Consider the following 14395-nt stretch of genomic DNA (forward strand, 5'->3'; position numbering starts at 1 on the left):
TCTCGGCATAACCTTATAATTTTGTGCAGAGATTCACGCTCCAGCGCAATGAGGACGGGCACTCGCCGGACAAGCGCTTCGGAAGCGATCGCTTGGGAGCTTACCCGGAAGACCCGGATTCGGAGGATCACATGCCGATTCCTCATGCCGGCCCCAGACGTGCCACAGGTAATGACTCCCGACCTCCTCTCATGGATATCAGAGTACTTATCTCCAAAATGCTCGCATCTGCTTTGGTCCGGGAGTAGCTGACCTGGACGATCCAAGCGTTGCTGCAGCCCCTACTGCTGATCCGGCGTCGGCCGGCGAGAAGCGTGTTGCCGACACAGATCTTTCCAGGACTACGAAGCGGAAGAAAACCGCTGGCCGGCAACCGAAGCCGAAACCTATGGTTGTCGGGTAAGATGGACGCCATTTCGATCTCTAATGTCGGTATTTTTCTTAACCGATATGAAGGTAAGAACACTCCATTCCTGTAGGGAGGCTCTGACTGCCACTCAGTCTCAGACCTGCATCGTGTCCGAGATCCCGGCGACTTCATCTCCGCGTGCAGAGCCTTCTACTCAGGCCACGGGAGAAACCGAGACCGCCGCAGATCCGACATCTCCCGTGCACGATGTCGACCCTGGCACCGACGCTTCGAGCGTCGCTCAAGCCAGGACAGCAGCGGCCGGGACATCGGCGGCCGGGGCTTCTCCTTCACCGGGAGTGCCTGACACGCGGGCGCAACCGTTGGCCACGGATCCTCCTCGCCAGTCGGCAACGCAACCCCAAGGACCTCAAGCAACAGCAACACCGCCGCCGCAGCCGCAACCGACACAGCTAGTGGGTGCTCGAGCTAAAAAGACCAGGAGCTCAGCCATTCCGGTGGGACAGTAGCCTCCAAGTTCCTTCGACTCGCCATCCATCCGGGGTACTCAAGGAGTTCCTCTTAGGACAACGAGCGGGCACAGCTGGGGATCTCTTGGCCAGTATGTCATGGACTGGAACAGCGCCAACAGCTACGAGGTCAACTCCGGTACCATCCAGACAGTGCAACAGAACGCTCTAGTGGGGCCATCACCCGTGGCGGCAACTCCAGAGTCGGTGGCGGCTCGGATATTCCAAGCGAGGGTTGCGCTGTTCGAGTCCAGCTGAGCTGCCGAGGTACGAAAATCTCTTGAAGTTTTTTATTCTATCTGTAGCATATATATTCCTAGTCCCCGAGGTTTAGGGCGAGTAAGAAATAGTGAGCCTGAAGCTTAGTTTAAAAAACTTCAAACACTATTCCCCGAGATTCAGGTCAGGTTTAGAATAGTCAGTCTGAAGCTTAAAAACTTCAAACACTATTTCCCGAGATTCAGGTCAGGTTTAGAATAGTCAGTCTGAAGCTTAAAAACTTCAAACACTATTTCCCGAGATTCATGTCGAGTTTAGAATAGTCGGCCTGAAGCTTAAAATCTTCAAACACTATTCTCTGAGATTCAGGTAGAGTTTAGAATAGTCGGCCAGAAGCTTAAAAACTTCAAACACTATTCCTTGAGATTCAGGTCGAGTTTAGAATAGTCGGTCTGAAGCTTAAAAACTTCAAACACTATTCCCCGAGATTCAGGTCGAGTTTAGAATAGTCGGCCTGAAGTTTAAAAACTTCAAACACTATTCCCCGAGATTCACGTCGAGTTTAGAATAGTCGGTCTGAAGCTTAAAAACTTCAAACACTATTCCCTGAGATTCAGGTCGAGTTTAGAATAGTTGGCTTGAAGCTTAAAACCTTCAAACACTATTCCCTGAGATTCAGGCCGGGTTTAGAATAGTCGGCCTGAAGCTTATAGTTGCTGACTTGCGATTGCTACAAAATTAACTATGGATCACCTTCTTGCAGAGCTGTATGAACAAACGCAATGCGACCTTCAAACTTCTGCTCGCTTCACACCGGATATTGGTAGCGAAGCACAAAGCTTTGGTGGCCGAACAGCAGAACAAGAGTGAGTATACTTCTGCCGACATAAAAGCTATGTCGAGCTATCTATGTATTGTGAAAACTGACGTGTGCCTTCATACACAGCCGGGGATGATGCACAAGTGTCGGAGCTTCTAAAGCGCGTAACGGAATTGCAAGGTAGGACTTAGTCTTTATCTCGGATTGCATCCATTTCTATCTCGAACTCTTGTAATCCATGTCTTCCAAATAGGGGAGAACACTCAGCTGGTGGAGCAGCACCGAGATGAGGTGGCCCGGCTAAGGGCGCAACTCGAAGCGCAGGCCGAGGCGCATAAGGCCGAGGTAGTCCAACTTACCTCAGTGCTTTCTGCGCAAGCCGACGAGAAGATCCGCCTGGAAGGCGAAGTCCAAAAATATAAGGATCTTCTCGCCAAAGCCGAGACTCGAGCCACTGCTGCTGAAGAGGAGAAGACCAAGAGCGCACATATGCTAAGCGTGTGCACACAGGATCTCGACAAGATAGATGGACTGCTGGCCAGTAAGTTGCCCTAACCCGAATCTTTTCCTTTGATCATTTGGCCGACAATAACAGTGTGCCAAGACTTATTACTTCTTTTTTGTCCTTGTCAGAAATCTTCCAACATTCTATCGAAGCTGCTCAGGCCGCCGTGATTAAGGCTCGCGGGAAGAGGGATTCGTCCAAGGCACTGCCATCGAAATACGATGGGGATGATTATCTCATCATCATCTGGACCCGGGTCAAGCCTTTGAAGGCTTTCGGGGTTGACATGCTCAATGCCGGCATCCGTGCTAGCTCTTTGGCCAGGAGAGGAAGCGCCGAGTGGCATCCTGGAATTAGCCAAGCGTCTCCTGGAGGTGGAGGACCGGCTAAGCGAGTGCCGGGAGTCGGCCGCTCGTGTCGGCGCCGACGAGGCACTGTTGTTCGTACTTTCTTGGTACGACGGCATTAACCTCGACGTGTTGTAGTCCATGCACGTCGGTTCTCCCTTCCTCTCGGATCCGGAGTTGATTGCGAAGCGTCAAGAACGGGCCTACTCCTTCATCCAGTATGCCGATGTGCATACTTTTGTGGAGGGTCCGAGATCAGACGCAGACGAGGAGGCGGCCGAGGAAGAAGAAGAGGAGATGGACAAAGAAATCGTGGCCGAGTCGCCTTCCGCCGCAACAGATGCTATGAGTGCTGGCACCAACGATCCTGCTGCCTGAATTCATACCTAGTGATGTGGGCAAAAAACTTTTAAAAACTGTTAGATCCCCGGGATGCTGGGTGCAGATGTAATTACCTTGAAGTACTTTTGCTCGTGATGCACAATATTTTGAATTGGCTTATGCCGCAAGTTATCGAGTTTCCAACCGAGTCCCCGAGTTTATTTTTTCTGTTGGTGAAATTATATGACCTAGGTTCTTTGTCTGCCTTGTCGGCGTTCGACGTATCATAGAATAGACCTTTCAAAAAATCTTAAACTCAAAAAACTCGCCTGGAAATGCCCGGCATAGGAAAGGAATGTTGGGTTAGGTAAAATAACGCGCATCTCGACTCGCTCATTTGTTTGTTTCCGTAATAGTTTTTCATGTGTTTAGTAACTTCGTACCCGTGCTCTAGCTTGCAATGAAGCCAGGTTGTGGACAATAGCTAAGTCATGGAGGGAGTTTTCAGTACCAACACACTACTAGACCGACATAAGATTACACAATCAAGCAATGCCGACATACAAATAGACAAATGTAACACAACACTCATATAGCATGGGAGTCCCCGAGTTCCTTTGAAGAACCTGGCGGATAATTCATTGTCTCAAAATATTCGAAATAATGAAAAAATGATACAAATAATCATCTCTCAAGTACACAACGGACGAAGCAAAGCTACATTCCATGGCATCTTGGTTTCCTCGCCAGATCTGTCCATCCTATTCGCGTTGGGGTCCTGCGCATCTATAAGATAGGATGAATCATTGTGCAGCACTTTGCTCACTGAAGGGTCCTTCCCATGGGGGCGACAATTTATGCATGCCGCCTGTGCGTTGCCCAAGCCGGAGCACGAGATCTCCTTCCCGGAACACCCGCGGGTGTACCTTCCGGCTGTGATAACGCCTAAGGTGTTGTTGATAGATGGCTGACCGAGATAAAGCCAATTCCCGTGCTTCTTTGAGCAGGTCGACATCATTTTCTCGGGCTTCTTTTACCTCGGCTTCCATATACATGGTCACTCGCGGAGAGTCTTGTTCAATGTCGGCACCAAGCCCTCTTTTCATTTTGGAGCCGTCAAAATGCATCTTCCAGTAGCTAGTTTTAGGTGGTGGTGATTCATATTCCATGCCCAATCCACCAGGAAATCCACCAGCGCCTGAGACTTCACAGCATCTCGTCTGTCATATTGCAGCGTGTAGGGTGCTAACTCAATAGCTATCGTAGCCCGGGGCTTAGACACCGCGGATGCTAGGCACCCCCTTTTAGGTTCGACAGTGGGCGTTGGGGATCGCTCTGGCGATCGCCGGCGAGGCCAATGACGGGCGTTGCAATGCACAAGTCGGTTTACCCAGGTTCGGGCCACCCGGAGGTGTAAAACCCTACGTCCTGCTTTTGAGTGTGTATTAACCAAGGAACAAGTGTTTACAGGTTGCCGGGGGAGTACCCGGGCGCTCTCTTCCTTTCTGCTAGGTGACTACTTGCTACTTTTGGGCTAAATCTCTAGGGATTGTAACCTCAGCTCGAGTCTAACCTTAGGAAAATCTGGACCCGAACCCCTTGACCGGTGGCGCTGGTCCTCCTTTTATACTCAAGGGGATACCACAGGTGCCACGGTCTGCATGGGGGACGCGCTTTGGACACGCGCTGAACGAGGACCCAAGGCCGCTTGCCCTTGCTGTGCTAGCGTGCATGAACGGTAAAACGCACTGTAGCTAGGGTCATACGTGCCCTAGATTCACTGCGGGCTACTCACTGTAGGCTGACTAGACAGGAAACCACCTCCCTGTCGGAGCATTTAATGCTCGGCTTGTGCCACACTCCACGCTCCGACCATCCCTGCACAAAAGGAGGCTGCCGGGCAGCCACGTGGCGTTGATACTCTGCCTGCGGGGCACCCGCCCTGTTGTAAGCGCCTACGCCAGGGAACACCCTCCCCGGCAAGTGAGCTTCCCGGGGGGCGTCCTGATGGGGATTCACGCTGTCATCCGGGGTAACCCCCGCAACCCGGCTAGTCCTGCCGGGCTGGTGGCTTCCCAGGCAGCTTGCACTGTGCTACCCAGGGTGCTGTCCTTGCGGGGAGCAAGCGAGGCGACCCAAGCGTTGAGCAACGGTGGTACCTCGGGTGCCACTGGTGCGACAGTAGCCCCCGTGCGTGGGCCGGCAACGCCTGTTCCCGGGTGAAATCATCCTTGGTCGGTTGTCGGGCTACGCCCTAACCGACGCATGGGTCCCAATTCGTTTAGGGTTCCCGAGCATACGCTGCTCCAGGGACTCCGCCGTTACAGGCAGAGCGGTGGGGGCGAGATTTCCGCCCTAACCTTCCCCTTAAACGTGGGTGGTTAAGGCCACATCTCGCATTCCCCTCTTAAAACGTAGTTATCCCCAGCGCTCCCGTAGGGTGCGGATGTGACCGTTTCTCTGTGCTGGGGTGCTATAAAACCCCACCGCAGCGCTAAGGGGCAATCACTTAGCCCCCAGTTCTTCTTCCTCATCCCTTTTCCTCCTTGCCGTCTTCCAGTTTCTCTGTGAGGGGTTTGTCAGGGTGATGCCGTCAGTGGCGTTGTTCCGCCATTACTTCTACCCGCCCGTCGAGCAGTCGGGTGCGATGTCGTCGGGGGTCTCGTTCCGCGCCTGCGGTAAGATGAAATCGGAGTTCATAGTGCGGACCGAGAAGGAGTGGCGCGCGGACTGGTGCTGTGTTCGCGTGGACGAGCCCAACGAGTTCATCCATGCGCCCACCGAGCTGCCGGCGTGTAACGGCAGCTGGCGGGACCGCTACAGCCGAGACGCGGAGCTCCTTCCCATCATCAAGAAGATCAAGGCCCTGCGGTTAGCGGGGCTCACCGATCTCGACGTGGTGCGTACCTACATCAGCCGGCGCATCGCGCTGCTTCAGTTGTGGTCTCGCCCCGTGTGGATGTACACGGGGCCCGGCGACACCACACGCCTGCAAAGTGTGGGCGTGACGCCGGAGGTGATCTAGGGGTGGGTGAAGGGAATCACCGGCGAGGATGTCCTCTTCACAGAGCTGCCCCCAGGGGCTCCATCCCTTCATGCCGGCGTCGCGGGCCTCCACGACATCGTCGGCAGCTACCCACCCTGCAATGAGTGGGGGCTGATGTCCGATCCCCCGGTCTCAGCCCCGCGGCCTCCGCCACCCGCAGCCCGTGGGAAGCAAGTGGCTGAGGAGAGTGAGGGGGGATCGGATTCCAGCTGGCCCGATGACGAGTCCTCCGGGGACTAGGCTGGTGGCGTTGCCGGAGCCCAGATGGTCCTCCCTGAGGCGGAGGTGAAGGACGAGGACGACGTGCCTTCGGTGCGGCGACCAAGAGCACCGGTGGCAGCGGCCACCTCTGCAATGGCTGCAGGCGCCTCGGTGGCTTCCACGGCAATTGGAGCTGCGGCAACTCCACGAGGGTCCGCGGTCCCGCCCAAGCGGGGAATCTTCACGGGCTACTCGCTCAAGCTCAACCCCCCAAGGTAAGCTGACGTTTTTCCTCCCCCTTTTATTTGCAAGTTTGTGCTTGCCTTGATTCCTTTGCTTCTTTGTTGATGCCTTGCAGGGACATTGCTCCGGCGGGAGCCGGCAAGAGGGGGAGAACCGACACTGCACCCGCTGCGCCAAGTAAGAAGCCGCGCACCCGAGCCAGTGTCAGTGCCAGTCAGACCGGCACGAGGGCCCGCGGCGCCGCCACTACGCCTGCCGCCAACCCTGATATGGACATGCTAACCATGGATACGACTTTTGGTACCCTCAATTCTATAATATTTGACAAGATTTATAATCAGGTGAATTCAAGTAGTAATTGTTTTCATTGTCATATTTATAAAGAGGCGGAGCTACTACTATCTTGTCTCGTTTTATTACGTAGGCATCTTGTCGAGCTTTTCAAGTCCAAGGTCAAGATGAGATACGATGGAGGCGAACAGGAGGGCCAACAAGAATCAAGCATTCATACAGCTGAGAGGGAAGGACTTCAAGTGTACTTTCCAACAAATCAAACGGCACATGATTCGTAGCTTGCTAGAGAAAGATATCACGAATTAAAGTTGAATCCGATTCGGGTCTGAGCTGACAGGAGACCCGAATTATTTTAATCACCCAGGCCGCATCCGGAGTCCAAATCAAGCAAACAAGTACTTGTTGGAAAGGTAATTACAATACCTTTCCAACGGATCTGGCCCCATCAAGAGATTCGACTCGTGCTGACCGTGACGGACAAAACAAGCTGACGGATCTGTTTTTCTGTTTCCTAAAGAGTTGTAGTTTGTTAGGAAAGTTAGAGATAGAGTTGGATTTCGGCCTCTTACTCAAGGTGGACAAAAATATCTCTCCCTCCTCCTTTATATACCCCATGAGCCCCCCCTAAGGAGCCTTGGGTTTTGATTAGATAAAGTTTAGCCATCTTTGCTACTTTCGTGTAATCGCGTGTGTCGGTTAGACCACCTGTTTTACGGTCGTCAAGACTCCAACTTATCGTCTCGTTGAGACATTGGTTTGATACAGTATATTCGCAATTTCAGATTGCATCCGCTATTTATCTTGTTCTTCGATTGCTTGCAGGAACAAAGAGCTTCGTGGTCAGGTTGATCGTGCCCCCGCGTGATCAATAACCCTCTGGAGTTGGTGTATCGATTGCTAAGGCGCTGCCTTCTAGGCCGTAGTCGGATCGTCAATGTCACCTCCTACCCAAATCGAGAGTTATCCATCTCATCGAAAGATCGGGCCACCCCCACCCACATCACGTGGTATCAGAGCTTAAGGTTGCTCGGTGAGATTTTTTCCAGTTTATCCGTAGTTTAGATCTGTTTTTACCTATCGTCCAGAAAAAGCCAAATAAAAATTAGAATTAGTTACCTTGTCCTAGAACCAATCTGAGCCTTGCAATTTTTACTTTAGTATTTGCATTGTTGAATCTTTGCTGCATTAATCGTGTCGAGTTGCTGGATTAGATTGGATCATTTTTCAGATTTTTTCTACTAGATCGAACTTGCTTTTGGTTTTCTTGTTCTTCGTGTGACGCAGGTTTCGTTCATCAATCTTCCGCCGCCAAACTTCCTGCCACACCACCGCCATAATCTCCCGCCGCCACCATATCTTCCACCGAGTCCCTCTTCGAGTCCTACACCGAGTCCCTCTTTGAGTCCTACACCGAGTCCCTCATCGAGTCCTACAACGAGTCCCTCTTCGAGTTCTACATCGAGTCAGCAAGTAATAGTTTTCAGCCGCGAGTTCGAGTCCGAGTCCAATAAGGAGTGCTTTTGAAAAGTGTTTCATCATAGATCGAATTTTGTTTAGAGATCAAGTTGTTTGGAAAGTAGAAAAAAAAAGAAAGGAAAGAAAAAAAAAGGAAAGAAAGAAAGAAAAAAAAAGGAAAAAAAGAAAGAGCAAGAGTTCGAGTCAGTTTCGGACCCGAGTCAGAATTTTAGTTTCGGGTGGGTTTGACCCGTGTTCAGTAAAACGGGCGTATCTTTTGCGTACCAACTCGGAATTGGACGTTCTTGGACTTTTTGGAAAGCTCACGATGAGGCGCATCAGGAAATATCCAGGGCGGTGCCCTGCACTTTGACCCTCAAATTCGGTTTGTAAGGTGGACTTTTGGAACTTCCAAGTTTCTGCATCCGTTTTCCGGCGTCGCAGCAGCCCGGTGTTTCTCAGTTTTCTCCACCGTCCAACATCCGTTTTGAGTGATCTTGCCCTTGCTGGAAAGCTTGTGTCGATACCCTTCTAACATATATTTTTTCATATTTTTCTAAATTTTTCTTACTGCAGCTTTTGTTGTTCTTCGACAGACCGACGTACAGTTTTACGGTCCTTCTTTTGCGTGAGTTTCTAGGGTTAAAAAAGAAAAAAGAAGAAAAGAATAAGAAGCCAAACAGAAGGCCACAAAAAGAAAAAAAAAGAAAAAAAATCCTAGGGATTTACTTGTTGTGCCATCTTTCTATCCTACCTTCTTCAGTATCTAGGCTTAGATTATTTCTGTAATTCGTTCTTATCGACTCCAGCAGCTAGGACTAGCATTATTGAGCATATTTTCAACTTTGCATTGCTGATTTGATTATTTGCTATTTCTTGCTACTCACAAAAGCCTCCAAGCTCCACAGATTCTACACCTAGGTTGGTTTGTTACCGAGGCATCGATACATTTAATATTCGGAGGGCTTAGTCACGCCGCTGGCCATCACCTTCCTGTTTTGCATGGTAAGAACTTGTAAGAACTTGATTTTTAGCTTGAGAGTTGAGCGACTTGAGCCACATCCTAGTAGTTGATAGGAACATATTACTGTGATTTGTTTCTTGTTTTCTACTAACCATGACAGGATTTACACGAAGCATGGCAACTAGACCGATGCTATCCTGTGACCGCGATGAGTGCTTTTCACCGCGGCCATCCTCCACGTCTCTTGTTGATAATGCCACGGCAACGGTACAAAACAATCCTTCTAATACAATTAAATTGTGTGTACCTTTCTTTGAGGGGGAAAATGATGCTGAAACGTATATAGATTGGGAGCTAGTTTTAACTAAACAATTCACATGCTTCCATGTACTAGATAGTCGTAAGGTCCAAATTGCTAGTAGTAAATTTCGTTTTGATGCATTATCATGGTGGTGTGAGCTAGTTAGAGAAAACAAAATACCTCACACTTGGATTGATATGAAGAAAATCATGAGAGAAAAATATGTTCCTCCAAGTTATGCTTATGAGTTGTGTTCCAAATTACGACGTTTGACATAAGATGATAAAACTGTTGATGATTAGTACCATGATGAGTTCCAAATTTTAACCTTGCGATCTGGTTTAGATGAAACCGAACAAAGAAAAATGGATAGGTTTTATTGTGGGCTTAACTTTGATATTTCTTACATAATTGAATACGGAAAATATGACTCTCTATTGTGTTTGCTTAATCTTGCTCGTGAAGCGGAGAGGAAATTGGAGAGAAGGTGTACAAGAAACGTGTTGAGCCTACAAGGTAATGATAAAGATGATTGTGTTGCTGAACAAAATATGACATGTGATGAAATAAATGAGATACCCGTTGAATTTTCTGCACCATGTGAAATTGTTGATTTACATGCTGATTTGAGTGCACCTACTGCTGAAATTAATTCTTCTAATGATTTGAGTGCACATATTAATGTTGATATTGATGATAATGAATCATGTGAGGAAATAATTAATGTTTTGGGAGAAACATGTGATGTAGATAAATTTGGTTTAGGTTGTGTCGACTTAATTACACATGGAGTGATTGAGAACGATCCACCTATTAATTCTTTGTGTTATATTGCACTTGATAGTCCCATGTATTTGTCGCATGCAATGGATAAACTGTGTGAGTTAACAATTTCGAAATCTTTTGCTGTTCATGGATACACAATTCATTTAATTGGACAACATGATGTGAACAATAACATTTTGGTGCATGAGATTTGCATTACTTGTGATAATTTTCCTCTCTTGGGAGAAAAGAAATTTTTGCACATGCTTAATCATTTTGATAGGACCTCCAATATAGGTGTTGATTATTTGCCAAATAGTTATTTACATGCTTGTTTGAATATTAGTGCTTTGACTTGCTCTAAATTTCAGCATATTGTAGTAACTAATTTGGATACTATTCATTATTATTCTCCAATATTGTGATGGTGTAATGGTGAGCGGTGCAAACCAAATACAAGAAATCGTTTCGCTTATAAATGCAAACAATATTGTCAATCTTCTTGCCGGAATGTTATTCATCATGATTGTTTTACTAATTATCTCACGAGACTTTGTTATAAAAGATTAATTGTGCAAGAAAGGAGATGCATAAAGATGGATGACATATACATATACCATGCACACACTTTGTCTATTTTGTCAGTCTCTTTACAGCACAAACGACGCCGAGGCGACTTTCCTTTCAAGAAAGGGAGGATGATATGGACATGCTAACCATGGATACGACCTTTGGTACCCTCAATTCTATAATATTTGACAAGATTTATAATTAGATGAATTCAAGTAGTAATTGTTTTCATTGTCATATTTATGAAGAGGCGGAGCTACTACTATCTTGTCTCGTTTTATTACGTAGGCATCTTGTCGAGCTTTTCAAGTCCAAGGTCAAGATGAGATACGATGGAGGCGAACAGGAGGGCCAACAAGAATCAAGCATTCATACAGCTGAGAGGGAAGGACTTCAAGTGTACTTTCCAACAAATCAAACGGCACATGATTCGTAGCTTGCTAGAGAAAGATATCACGAATTAAAGTTGAATCCGATTCGGGTCCGAGCTGCCAGGAGACCCGAATTATTTTAATCACCCAGGCCGCATCCGGAGTCCAAATCAAGCAAACAAGTACTTGTTGGAAAGGTAATTACAATACCTTTCCAACGGATCTGGCCCCATCAAGAGATTCGACTCGTGCTGACCGTGACGGACAAAACAAGCTGATGGATCTGTTTTTCTGTTTCCTAAAGAGTTGTAGTTTGTTAGGAAAGTTAGAGATAGAGTTGGATTTCGGCCTCCTTACTCAAGGTGGACAAAAATATCTCTCTCTCCTCCTTTATATACCCCATGAGCCCCCCCTAAGGAGCCTTGGGTTTTGATTAGATAAAGTTTAGCCATCTTTGCTACTTTCGTGTAATCGCATGTGTCGGTTAGACCACCTGTTTTACCGTCGTCAAGACTCCAACTTATCGTCTCGTTGAGACATTGGTTTGATACAGTATATTCGCAATTTCAGATTGCATCCGCTATTTATCTTGTTCTTCGATTGCTTGCAGGAACAAAGAGCTTCGTGGTCAGGTTGATCGTGCCCCCGCGTGATCAATAACTCTCTGGAGTTGGTGTATCGATTGCTAAGGCGCTGCCTTCTAGGCCGTAGTCGGATCGTCAACGTCACCTCCTACCCAAATCGAGAGTTATCCATCTCATCGAAAGATCGGGCCACCCCCACCCACATCACGTGGTATCAGAGCTTAAGGTTGCTCGGTGAGATTTTTTCCAGTTTATCCGTAGTTTAGATCTGTTTTTACCTATCATCCAGAAAAAGCTAAATAAAAATTAGAATTAGTTAGTCCTAGAACCAATCCGAGCCTTGTCCCAGAGGAGGAGGAGCCCACAGCAGGTACAGACCCCTCCCCTGACTCCATTGTACATGCCCCTTCTGCACGTTGACCCTTAACCGTGTGATTAACCTGGCTTGCAGGCAAAACCCAGCCTGCAGGTGACAGCCCGGAAGCAGAAGCCGGGGTAGAGGGGGACAAATCTCCCCCCGCAAGCACGGCCCCGCAAGGTACTCATCCAGAACTCCCTTGCGCTCGTCGCTCGGTACCTTAGCTTGGCTTGAAGTACTTATTTTGGCCTTGTCGCAGGTCCCAGTGCGCCCACCACGGGGGCGGACGATACGGTGATCGACCTCACCTCTGACGTCGAGGATGCAGAGTTGAGGGACGAGCCGAAGGTGGCTCCTGCGCCAAGCCCCGCCGCCCCAGACACGACGGTGGCGGCATCCACCGCCGCACCAGAGTGGGGCTCGGCGGCGCGTCCCCGGCCTTGCAGGCCGGAGGCACGAGTCCCGCGGCCGCTCAACAGGAGACGCCTCCTGCCGGGGGCGCGGCCCCTCCACCAGACCCGCACCCCACGGGTGCGGGTGTGGAGGAAGACATGGTTGGGGAGCAGCAGGCGGCTCCCCTGCAAGGGGACGATGCTCCACCCGGCCAGACCATGGCAGCGGGGGTCTCGTCCTCGTCCGCCGCTACTTCCAGCCCAGACCTCGGCATTCTTGCCAGGGCGACTTGGGACCCAATCACCTGGGACCCAAGGATCTACGATGAGGGGCACCAGTTCCTCGACGCCATCAAGGAGTAGCAACTGGCGTTCATCACCTCGTTCAACAAGGTGAGGGTGCACCACGAGCACGCGAAGCTTCAGCTGGGTGAAGTGCGGCAGGAGCTCTCCCGGCTAAGGGAGGAGACCCGGCTAGCCCGGCAGGCCAGGGCCGAGGCCACGACGCCAGTTGTCCCCGAGGCGGGGCTCCATCGGCAACTGGAGGCCCAGCGCACCGAGCACCAGCAGATGTTGGACTCGCTGGCCGCAGCGCGGGAGAAGGCTAACTAGAGCGCGATGATGTGCTAGCAACAGCTCAAGCTCGCCTCAACGAGAAGAGCGAGCTGGTCAACAGCTACTCCTCCAACCTCCAGGTGCTGCGCACGAAGCTGGAGGAGCAGGCCAAGGCCGCGGAGGACGCGGCAGCGGCATCTGCATGGCGAGAGAAGGAGTTGCGGGAGCAGTTCCGGACCCGGGAACGCGAACTCGAGGGGGAGCTCAATTCCGCCAAGGAAAGGAGCGCCCATCTCGAGTCCGAACTGACCACCGCCTAGGGCGAGCTCGTCAAGACTGGTGAGGACAATGTGGGCAAGGCCAAGGAGATCGTGCGGCTCACGGAACTCCTCCGCAAGGCCAAGCTTGCGGTGGCATTCTCGCGCAGCAACCACGACAAGTTGGCGGAGCAGCGGCGGAGGGAGACCGAGAAGCCGCATGAGATCGCCCAGGCCGTACACGAGCTGTTGCCGAGGTTTGAGCTGCAGGCGGCGAAGGTGGACGGCACGGACGTCAGCACCCTGATCACATTCTTCTCCGACATGGTGGGGAAGCTCGGGGCGCTGGACGTGTGGATCTCCAAGTTCTGCGACGGGAAGATAGCCGAGACGATCCTCCCCCGGGTGCACTACCTGACTTCCCCTTCGAGGCGCTGCTGGACGCGTTGTCGGACAGCGAGGACGGTCCCTCCCACATCAGGGCAGTGGGCAAGTTCGTCGATGAAGTGGTGGAGCGGATGCAGAGGAAGCCGGAGCCGGAGCCCCCAGCGGAAGACCCCGGCAACCAGTCGTCGTCGTCCCCTGCTAGCTTTTGTTTTCCTTTTGATTCCTGCAAGTGGCGCTTGGCGCCGTTGAACAATTATGGTTTCATTAGCCCATGTAATCATTTGCTACTTTTAGAAATTCCGCTTTTTGGTTCTACTTGGTACTTGTTCCCGAAATTGACTCGCGGGGTGGACCTTCCTGTCCTCGTGTGTTATGCTTTGTGTTGCCGGGGACTCGCACGTTACTCACTTAACCAGACCAGGGACCCGGGACGGACCCGCAGTGCCAACCTGGGGTCAAGCAGTAGCGGCGAGCCACTCCATTTGCGGGTTAGCTACTCCCAAGCATGCACCTATGGGCCGGACCCATAAGACGCATGAGGAGTGCACTCCCCCCGCAAGC

At 50.4% G+C, this 14395-nt stretch overlaps 1 pseudogene; it reads left to right on the forward strand.

Annotated features, from left to right (window-relative positions):
* The first annotated feature begins 6401 nt into the window (after positions 1-6401).
* LOC112269366 overlaps positions 6402-14395 on the forward strand; it is a 40099-nt pseudogene continuing 32105 nt past the window's right edge.

This window comes from Brachypodium distachyon, chromosome 5, assembly GCF_000005505.3.
Source record: "Brachypodium distachyon strain Bd21 chromosome 5, Brachypodium_distachyon_v3.0, whole genome shotgun sequence".
Lineage (NCBI taxonomy): Eukaryota > Viridiplantae > Streptophyta > Magnoliopsida > Poales > Poaceae > Brachypodium > Brachypodium distachyon.